We start from the raw sequence: 10,360 nt of genomic DNA on the forward strand, positions 1-10,360 counted from the left end.
TGCAAACTTTATCTTTCTTTAGTAATATAGTGAGCATGGATATAAACAAAATGTCGTTAAATCTTTCTTCCCAGAAGTTTCGCAGGAACTCTTCATTTTAATAACGAGTTCCACACAGATCTAAGGGCGAGTTTGACCCTATTTTGGTTGTGAATGATGGTCTGAATAGGTACCACCATGACAGGTTAACATAATGTTGGCTAGTCATTCAGTGGGTTAATCAATTGGATCGTTCCTGATGATTGTTTCCGCATATTGCAAGGTTTATGCTCGTCTGGAATCGTTCTGGATTGGATCCATGCTTGGCAAACCTCGGTTATTTTCACTGTCAGTTTCACACTGTCATTTACAGTTTCTTGAAACAGTATTAGAGTTCTCATTTTAACATGTCATTATTCTTATTTTCAATTACATTCATAACTAACACCTGGAAATTCGATGTTTTATTCCTTAAGGAATCTGGAGGAGTCTGAGACTTGAGTAAATTTACAAGTAAATTTACATAATGGCATTCGCCATATGCCTCCCTCTTGTTGCTATACAGACAAAGTTTTAACAAAGAGCAAACACTTTTATGATAACCGAACGTCTTTCCTATAGAAAATCTTACAACCTGAATCCTATAGCTTCCGGGTACAACAGCACTCAACGTATTTTTCTTTATTTATTAATACTTTTAACGAGTTATAGGTAAAGAGCAGTAACTGCTTTGAACTTCTACCCACAACAATGAGGCATGCATTGCTTACAAGTAAAAAAAAAATATATATAAAATGAGCCGAAGTTTCTTCGGTACAATCGAGTTTTCTGGGCAGCGTATAAAACTGTATGAAATTCTCGATGTGCTGCAATATGAAACGATCTGCCACGACAGGGCAGCGCTCACTAGCTCCCCAGATGGAGTCAACTGAGGAAGGGTCGGCGACTGGCACTCAAGCGGTGCCAAACGCACAATCCAAGACTACCTTAAATAAAACAAAAACTACTGAAGATAGCGGGCTGTAATTTAGTATGTTTGGTGATTGGAGGGTGTATGATTAACATACCAATTTGCAGTCCTCTAGCCTCCGCAGTTTTTAAGATCTAAAGGGGGACAGAAAACATGAGGACGGACAGACAAAGCCATCTTAATATTTTCTTTTACAAAAAACTAAAAAAAAAAGGACAGATTTAATCAAATGAAATTATATCTATATTTAAGTTAATCTCTTAATACTAAGAACGTCATTAAAAAAAATCAAGAAATAAAACAAAAAAAGTAATGAAATCATTAGTAGCCACATTGTTAAAGTCACCGAACTTCCTTCGCGAGTTCTATCGCGAAGATCTTGTTCAATACCTTGGTGGCGTATACCAGTCATAGATCTCCCTTCCAACACTGCAGGCCCTGCAGTTTTCTAAAAGATTCAGTACCCAAGAAAAAATTTTTTTAAGTATATAACTGACACCCCCTCCATGTCGTCCTTATCAGGAGAAATAACATTGTACCGCAAAGCCTCCAAGATTAATGAAGTCAATAAACTGCCCGTCACCTTTCCCTTGGTCACAGACCAACTGAGGTTAAGTGACAATGTGGCAACATTCCAATGGAAATGGAAAGAGAATAAGAGACCAATTGCTGTTCTAGGTCCTTTACCTTCTATTTAGAGAGTGAGAAAATATTCTGATTTCTGAAGCATCTTGAGATGCATAATTTAATCCTAATTATTATCAACTACACCTCAGCTATAACAACCAAGAAAAAGAAATAGTTTGGCATGTAACAGATACCTATTTAACCTAAAAACGTCCGTGTTAGTATTAGATTAAAGCTAATGCATGAAAAAACAAGTAGAAAATGCGCTGAATTTTCTGTACAACATATAATGCTGCATAAAACCATCAGCTTTGACGGTGGCTCTTCAGTCTCTCAATCCATGGCTAATTTTAACCTTAAATAAAATAAAAACTACTGAGGCAATAGGGTATGTCTGATGATATGGTGAGTGAATGATCAACATGATATTGTTAGAATACAATAAAGTTTTGTACATACTTACCCGGCAGATATATACTTAGCTTATGTCTCTGACGTCCGACAGAAATTCGAATTTCGCGGCACACGCTGCAGGTAGGTCAGGTGATCTACCCCCCTGCTGCTGGGTGGCAGGAATAGGAACCATTCCCGTTCTAGAACCAGATTTTCTCTTCCACCTGTCTCCTGAGGGGAGGCTGGGTGGGCCATTCATCGTACATATCTGCCGGGTAAGTATGTACAAAACTTTATTGTATTCTAACAATATCATTTTCGTACATGCAACTTCCCCGGCAGATATATACTTAGCTGATTGACACCCTTGGTGGTGGGTAAGAGACAACTATTTACTGAATAGACAGGTAAACAACATACGTTGTAGGTAATAAAAAAAAAATAAAACCTTGGTTCCTACTTGTTCAGGCGGAAGATTCCATGGCTAATGCCTAGGAATCTGCTTCGCCTCAAGAGCCTCAGCGAGGATGTGACCTATGGCTAAGAGTTCTTGTGGGTCTGTCGATGGGGTCTTATCCATTTACTCGACAGAGCCTCTTACATGACAATATGCCTATGCCTAGTGGCATAATTAAGGAGCACAACACCGATCCCGATCACCTGATCCTAACACGAGGGTTAGTGCTTAAGTTGAAAAGAGTTATCCCCAAACTCCTTTCAAACAACCCAAAGAAAAAACACGACGTTAAATAAAATTTAACTCACTAGTTAAGGATCAGTATCGGCTCCCTATCCCAGCAATGTATCCGCAGACACGTATCAACCAAGAGAGAAGGATCTCTCGTAGGTTATCTTGACATCCTTCGGATATGGGAAGTCAACACAGAGTTGCACCCCCTCTCCCGTCGTATGTGACAGCTAATATGTCCTTATGACATATTGTTAAGGAAAGAACAAGAATTCAGAAAAGCTCGCACTTCATGCGCTTTTAATTCTCAGCTGTTTGAAGGAATCATCAATGCACTTGTCAAGTTGGCTTAGGAGATCACATTGTCTCAAAGAAGGCAGGGCATTCTTTGATATAGATCTCTTCTGGGTGAAGCCTGGAGCCTGGCTAGCGCTTCATGCCTGGCAGGCGCCTAGCGCCTGTCTAGCGCCTCGTGCCTGGCTGGAGCCTTGCGCCTGAATGGCGCCTAGAGCCTGGCTGGAGCCTCGCGCCTGGATGGCGCCTCGCGCCTGGCTGGCGCCTGATTGGCTCCTCCCTCCTGGCTAGCGTCTCGCGCCTGGCTGGAGCCTTGCGCCTGGAGCTTGGCAGAAGACTTCATGATTACTGTCTATGAGTCTGCATGCCTCAAGAGTTTCAGCGAGGTAGGGACCTATGACTGACAAACCCTTCTGGATCATGTCAATGGGGGCTAGCCCGCTTACACGACAGAGCCTTCTCGGATCATGCCAATGGGGGCTGACCCACTTACATGGCAGAACCTTACCTGTATCATATCAATGGGGACTAGCCCTCTTACATGACAGAGCTTTAGGTTTCTCTTTACTGGAAGGAGCCTTGCGCCTGGATGGATCCTCAATCCTGACTGGAGCCTAGCCTTGAAGGAGCCTGGCACCTGGATGGCGCCTGGCTGGCTTCTAGAGCCTGGCTGGCTCCTAGAGCTTGGCTGGCGCCTCGCGCCTGGCTTGGCTCCTCCACACTTGCTGGAGCTTCGAGCTTGGAAGAGTCTCTAGGCTGTCCTGGCGATGTCCACATCGTGGAAACTCTTATATCTGTCCGATTTGTTCGCCTCTGGCGCATTTGCGCCAGGTTGGAGGCCCGCTCCTTCTCAGTATCCGACCATGACAGAGTTCCTTGGAACTGTCCGCCTCTGGCGTTTTTCGCCTGTATTGGCATTTGGCGCCTGGCTGGCACTACATTGTCCGAGAGTCCTGAACAACCACATAGTCTATCAGGAGACTGGAGAAGGGTGGAAGAAATTCTTCCCCTTTGATCTTTTGGCCCCTGGCAAGGGGAGGTGATTGTAGTCAGCTACATCCAGTAGACGACAGGATATCTAACAATACGAGAGAAGAGTCTTCCTCCAAGGAGGATCCTTCGTGAATACTTCCTTTGCTAACGAGATCCCTTCTTACATGTTGATGAGTTCCTCGTTGCAGAATCTTCCCTATCCTTGCCCAAAGGAAGGGAAGGAGTCTGGAAGTCGAAGGAGACTCCGAGCTGAAATTGGGCGGAACCCTGATTTCTAGCTCTTATTGTATCCTTCTGAATACCTTCTGGGAAGCATTTCGAGCCCTCATCGCACCCCGAAGACTCTGTAGGCAAACGTTTTAAACCATCTCTTCTTCTGTAGATGAAAAAGTAAGTACCCTGCCTGGGCAACGAAACTTCTATCTGAAAGCGTTGCGTCAGGAATAGAGGGTTTTAGTTCTTTTGCCAGACATACTATGCTGGCAAGAACCCATTGCCGAGTCTCCATTGAATCTGATGCGAGATTCCAATGCACAAAAAATTCACTTGTCTTCTTGGTCGTTTAGGGCTAAGTTCCATTTTGTCGGAACACGGAATCTGTGGCCACAAAAAGATCCATTCTAAGTACATGATATCCTACTCTTTGTCGTATTGCGGTATCGTATAAGATCCCGAAGATCTTAATCTTCTGTTATCTACTAATTCCCCTTGTAGAGACAGAGTATAGCCTTTTACTGCGTTCTTTGATAGCAGATATATAACCTAGGTGATTCTTCCCTCTGAAAGTGAAGAAAGAACCTCGCTATGTGGTTCACAGAGGTATCGGAAGAGGACAGTTTCCTCATTCCATCTAGCACGATCTGCAGCAATTCTATGTCTTAGCCGTGACTATTGTCATTAACCTTGAAAAATCCTCTCATTCATGTCCACTTCTGGTCAGTCTGCACGCGGAAAGACTCAGAGTGGAGAGGTTTTTCAGGTCTATTTATAATAGATTCTGATAGAATATCCAGATACTCTTGGAAAAGCCTTACGAAACATGCTGTGAGAAGAACGTGACTTCTGTGAATCCAACCTCTCTAAGGCCAAAATGAGGCATACATCCTCTCTTCCTTTGACGCCCATTTATCTTAATATCTGTTAAGAATTTATAACTAGGGGAAAAAAGACTAAAGTTTATTCCCCTTCTTTAAATTAAAGATGTCGTATATTGCTACCTCTCTTGGTTCGAGGAAAAGGAAGCAGTCTATAGGAAGCCTGTTCGTCTTATACCTTACCTTGCGAAGAGATCTATGAAGAGACTTTCCGCAGGTTCTCAAAACTCTTTTCAATAAATGTTAGACATACGTTAACAGTTATTATCTTCGATCGAGAAGGTTCTCACGGACATGCAAATCTTGCATCGAACCTTTAAGGATCGTTACGTTCCGTGTCTGTTCCCAAATAGGTTCTCTTTTGTTAACGCGAACAGGGGCGAAAAAAGAGATTCTCGATGCTCTTTGCGATATGAGTGTGTCGTGGAATTGGCCTAAGTGATTAAAATAAATCATTTCATCATTCCTTGTAAGCGACCCCTTTCCGATTAAATGGGTAACGAAATCAGGAACGAATCTTGCCGTTACCGAGCCTCCGAGAGGCTACTGGCTTGTTTGTTTGTTTGTATGGTGTTTTTACGTGACTTCCGAACCACGTCGAGAGTGAACTTCTATCACCAGAAATCCACATCTCTCACTCCTCAATGGAATGGCCGAGAATCGAACCCGCGACCACCGAGGTAAGAAGCAAACACCAAACCAACCACTACTGGACTCTTAGGTTAATAACTCGCTAAAACGAGAAAATATCTTGGATGGTGCTTCTGGCGCAATTTGTGCCAGGCTGGCGCTTCTGGCGCAATTTGCGCCAGGCTGGCGCTTCTGGCGCAATTTGCGCCAGGCTGGCGCTTCCTTCTAGTTCTTTTAAGGTTATGTGCCAGAACGTCTGTGCCTTATGGTACCCGCATCCTTCACGTGTTAATTCCGTTCTTAGTAGGAAAAAACTTTTATATACATAGTATGTCCATTCAGGAAACAACTTCTGCCACTAAGAGAATGTTTCCCATCCGACTCACCCATCTTCTCTTGAGCAATATCTGATTCTAAAAAGGTTGTGCGCGTTTCTCGAAAGGATGAGAGAATTATATTATATCGTGCTCTGCCGTATTAGAATCCTTTATAATACTGTCACATTGTGGTAAACAGCATTAATCTAGGAAACCTTTGTAAGGATACTAGGAATTCTGTAGTTAACCTCGGTATGTGCATAAGACTTGACCATACCATAGTCTTAAAGTGAATTCTCTTCTACTACATTCATCTTCTCACTAAGCATGTACTCTAATAAGCCATGCTTTCGTAAGCATGAGAGCATCATATAATATAGAGTTCCGCTGCGTTAGATTCCTTTAATAATGTTACCTACGGTAAACATCATTGAAATGTTGTAATATCTTTCTTATTGAAAGCTTCTTAGCAAAAGGCAGACAATATTTTATTTATGTTTGCTTAACTATCCCCTCAATCCGAGGCTAAAACCGCGATTGTAGGGGAGAGACACGGTTAGTTATTCCATCCCGCAGGAGAGAGACATGTGACCAACCGCTCATGACCGACACCTACATGTTACTGCGTTGGTCTCTAAGGCACGATAGCAGTCTCCGTTAGCCGTCTGGCCTTACTCTTCCAGAGTTGCCAGCTACTCCATTAAATAAAGGAATCTTATAAAATTATAATCGAACTTCAGGAAGTTCTTATTCATGCATATTTAAGCGAAACAAGACTTCGATAAATCTAGAAGCTAAGTAGGTGTTGTCTTAACAATCCCTTTAAGCGTAGTCCTTCCTAGGAAATTCCTGGAAGGATACTGGTAATTGAGTTGCTCTGCAAAGAAGTAACTACGTATGTGTGATTTGCTGTATCGTATTCTCATACAGCAGATACTCTACTACCTTCTTTCCCTGCCGAGGCAGATAGAGAAAGGAAAAATTTTTACTGTCTTCGTTCTTTTCGTTGATAGAATGATAGAAAGAGTATATATATCTCCTTAAGGAAGGAAGTTAATCCAGGAACTCTTTAAATCTTCGTGTTTTGATTTCCTCATAAATCGCGGAAGAGACAGAATTCCTGTTCATCTGTAGAGTTCATGGAAGGAAGTAGATATTTCCTATCCGCCATCATACCCAAACGTCGATGAGATTCTTATAAGAAAAACTCCCAAAGCTCTTGCCTCTTCATAACGAGGGAAGAGCATGAATGAAGGAGAGGTCCGCATGAGAGGAACTGCCAACAGAGGAGTCTTCTGAATAATGAAAAAATGGCTTCTCTTAGTATCAGAATCCTTCTGACAACGCGACGGCCGCCTGTGCGACATCTTGCACCTTTGCCAGGGGAAAGTTGCTCAAGTTAAAAACTCAAAGAGGAGCCTCGCGACTGACCTCTCTCTCATAAGAAGATTTGGAATATTCTGGCGCCTGGCTCCTTGCGCCTAGCGCCTGGATAGTTCCGCGCGCCTGGAATGTTCCGCACGCTGAAAGGAGACTCGCTCCTGGAACGTTCGCTTGCGTGGAAGGTCCCGTGCGCCCTGATAGTTCCGAGCGCCTACTAGACCCCTTTTAGAAAGAGCCTCTTGCCCGGAAACGTTCACTGGAAGGATCGTTCTGATTGCCACTGTACTATAAGGCTCCTTGCTCTAGCCGTCTGTTTTTTCTGGCACAATTTGCGCCAGGCTGGCGCTTCGTCTCTTTGAAGGCGCCTTGCGCCAAGAAAAATTTTCTAGAACGCGGCTCGCGCTCAGTTGCTAGAACGCGGCTCGCGTTTGGTTGTAGGAACGCGGCTCGCGCTAGTCTGTTTTCTGGAACGCGGCTCGCTGCTGGCTGTTGGAGCGTGGCTCACGCTAGCTTGCTGGAACGCGGCTTCCTAAGTTCCTGGCTGGCTCTTGCTCAGTGTTCTCTTAGTTTTCAGAGAACGCGCTAGATCATCAAAACATATACATTCTTCGTCTTTTCGGATGTAAGATGAAGAGACTCACTTTTTTAAGGATGCCTTTTCAATGGCTATCCTTGCAGTCTGGGACGCTCTACAGAACCTGCCGAGGGGACGCCTGACCGGTGGGGATTCTCTGAAACCTCCTTACAGCTTTCGACATTCCTTCTCCCCAGGGCTTGGGAGCTTGAAAGAGGTCTAGGCCTGGGAGCGAGACAGAGCCGATCAGACGCACCCTCCACTGCAATGGGGAACACTAGTAATCACTTCTTACCTTTCAATAGCTCGCATTTTGAGCCACAATCCTTGTCTTCAAATTGCAATTATGGATTTGAAGTTTCTGCGAAGTAAGAAGGTGATGAGGATGCAACACTACTAGTACTGTTAATACTCTAATTGCTCGTTAGTACGAGTTTCCAAAAAACTTTTAAAAGAAACGTATCTAGTTACATGCTTTACTGACTCCCTAAAGTAGGAAGTCAGTATATTTCCTCAATCAATTCTAATACTTATTACACGTATTAATGAATAAATATTAATATTTCCCTTTCTTGCAAACTATGTTGTAGTGGGTCTACCGAAAATTTCGGTAGTTACACGTCATATATTCTTCGAAATTTTCGAAGCCAAATTCATTAAAAAGTTAATAAAAGCGTATGCCGAACCAAAGACCCAGTACTTCCCTGCAAAAGACAGCCCAGAAGATCGATGGCGATGAAAAACGAAAATCAAGTCAGGAGGTAGCAACAACATATGTTGACACTACCGCGACAGAGAAAATCTGGTTCTAGAACGGGAATGGTTCCTATTGCCACCCAGCGGCAGGGGGTAGATCACATGACCTACCTGCAGCGTGTGCCGCGAAATTCGAATTTCTGTCGGACGTCAGACATATAAGCTAAGTATATATCTGCCGGGGAAGTTGCATGTACAAAAATACAAATTTACAGCCCTCTAGCCTCAGCAGATTTTTAGATCTGAGGGCTGACAGAATAAAGTAAAGACTGGCAGACGGACAGACAAAGCCGGTGCAATAGTTTTATTTTACAGAAAACTAAAAATATTCAATCTTATTATAGCATCCTATACTAGGTATTGCCAGAGCCGAATCATTTTTTAATATTTAGATTTACAATTTTCATAGGTCTTATCGTTATTTTATCTTAAGTGTTAAAAACCAATTTTAGCCCTTACTCAAATCTCAAGCAATTTATTTGCTTCCTTGAGTGAAGAATCTCTTGGCTGACTTTTAATATGCGCAGCCTTTAGCTGGCACAGTTTTACAATGAACTGTCGAAAGAAATAATGTACAATTCTCCCATACAGAGAAAAATAGCACGTAACAATGTAAGCCTTCACCTAGTAATATCAATTACTAAACAAAATAAAGATACAACAAAATGACAGTGATGGCAACGTTGGCAATACAACATAAAAACAATGGTACTCACCGTGCCATCTCCACTTCCCGAAGAAATTAAGAGGAAGGCCCTGGAAAAAATATTAAGTTGATTATCAGAGTAAGAAACTGATCTATAATAAAAAGAAAAAAAAATAATCATGTAAAAAATATACTGATATGATCAGCGGATCATAAACACTTACACACACACACACAAACGAGCCAATTGCAAAAATGTCATTTTAATGCCCTGTCATTTCATATCTATTGCTTGTCAAACAACTATCACGGCCATTGCCGCTCCTGAATCCAATTAAGACAGCAGGCTTAAACCGATAACGATTTGCCTCTTCGAGAAAAAGTGAAGGCCTTCTGGGATCACACCCCGAAGAACCATTGTTCAAATCCCCAGTAAAATTTCACTTATGTCATTTATAGGGATCAAGACCCTAAAACTCGTTAACTTTCACAACTGCTCACAGTTGGTCTACCTGACCTGACCTTGCAGTCACATCAATGTTTTCGCTGTGCCTCGCACCTGCATCTCTGCCCACGAGAGTAAAACCTCTCGAACCAAGTCAGTACCTTTGATCTACGTCAACAACACAACTTCCGGCGATACCCAAATTGGGTATATATATGGGCTGGAGTTCCTTCTCAAATCACAATCCACCCTGGCCTACCTACCAGGCACTATGCCCTACCACTGCCTTGGCAAAGATCCTACTGGCTAGTTTACACTCTTACTATACCGTCTCGAACCTGGACTCTGCTAGACGTCTGATCCTGACACCCTCTTGAAACTGTTAACCTGAAGTTGCCCGAGAGCTGCCCAACATGGAATCCAGAGCGTTCTTTTATTTTACTCTTTGGTGAAGAAATGCAAGTGACGAAGCTTGTCCTCTTGATGTTCTGGCTCAACTCTACACAAGTCTCGTCCACAGACTAAGGTAATTGAATTGGAAGTTGGATGTCGGCCTTCACCCCCTACTCAT

The 10,360-nt window shown here is 42.9% G+C and overlaps 1 protein-coding gene across 1 annotated transcript in view; it reads right to left on the reverse strand.

Annotated features, from left to right (window-relative positions):
- Nucleotides 1–9,449, reverse strand: part of LOC135200284 (uncharacterized) — an 880,536-nt gene extending 871,087 nt beyond the window's left edge. Inside the window, exon 1 of the mRNA XM_064228779.1 lies at nt 9,415–9,449. The gene's annotated coding sequence lies outside the window, so the exon portion shown is untranslated. The remainder of the gene's footprint in view (nt 1–9,414) is intronic.
- Between the last annotated feature and the right edge of the window lie 911 nt (nt 9,450–10,360).

This window comes from Macrobrachium nipponense, chromosome 23, assembly GCF_015104395.2.
Source record: "Macrobrachium nipponense isolate FS-2020 chromosome 23, ASM1510439v2, whole genome shotgun sequence".
In the NCBI taxonomy this organism is placed as follows: domain Eukaryota; kingdom Metazoa; phylum Arthropoda; class Malacostraca; order Decapoda; family Palaemonidae; genus Macrobrachium; species Macrobrachium nipponense.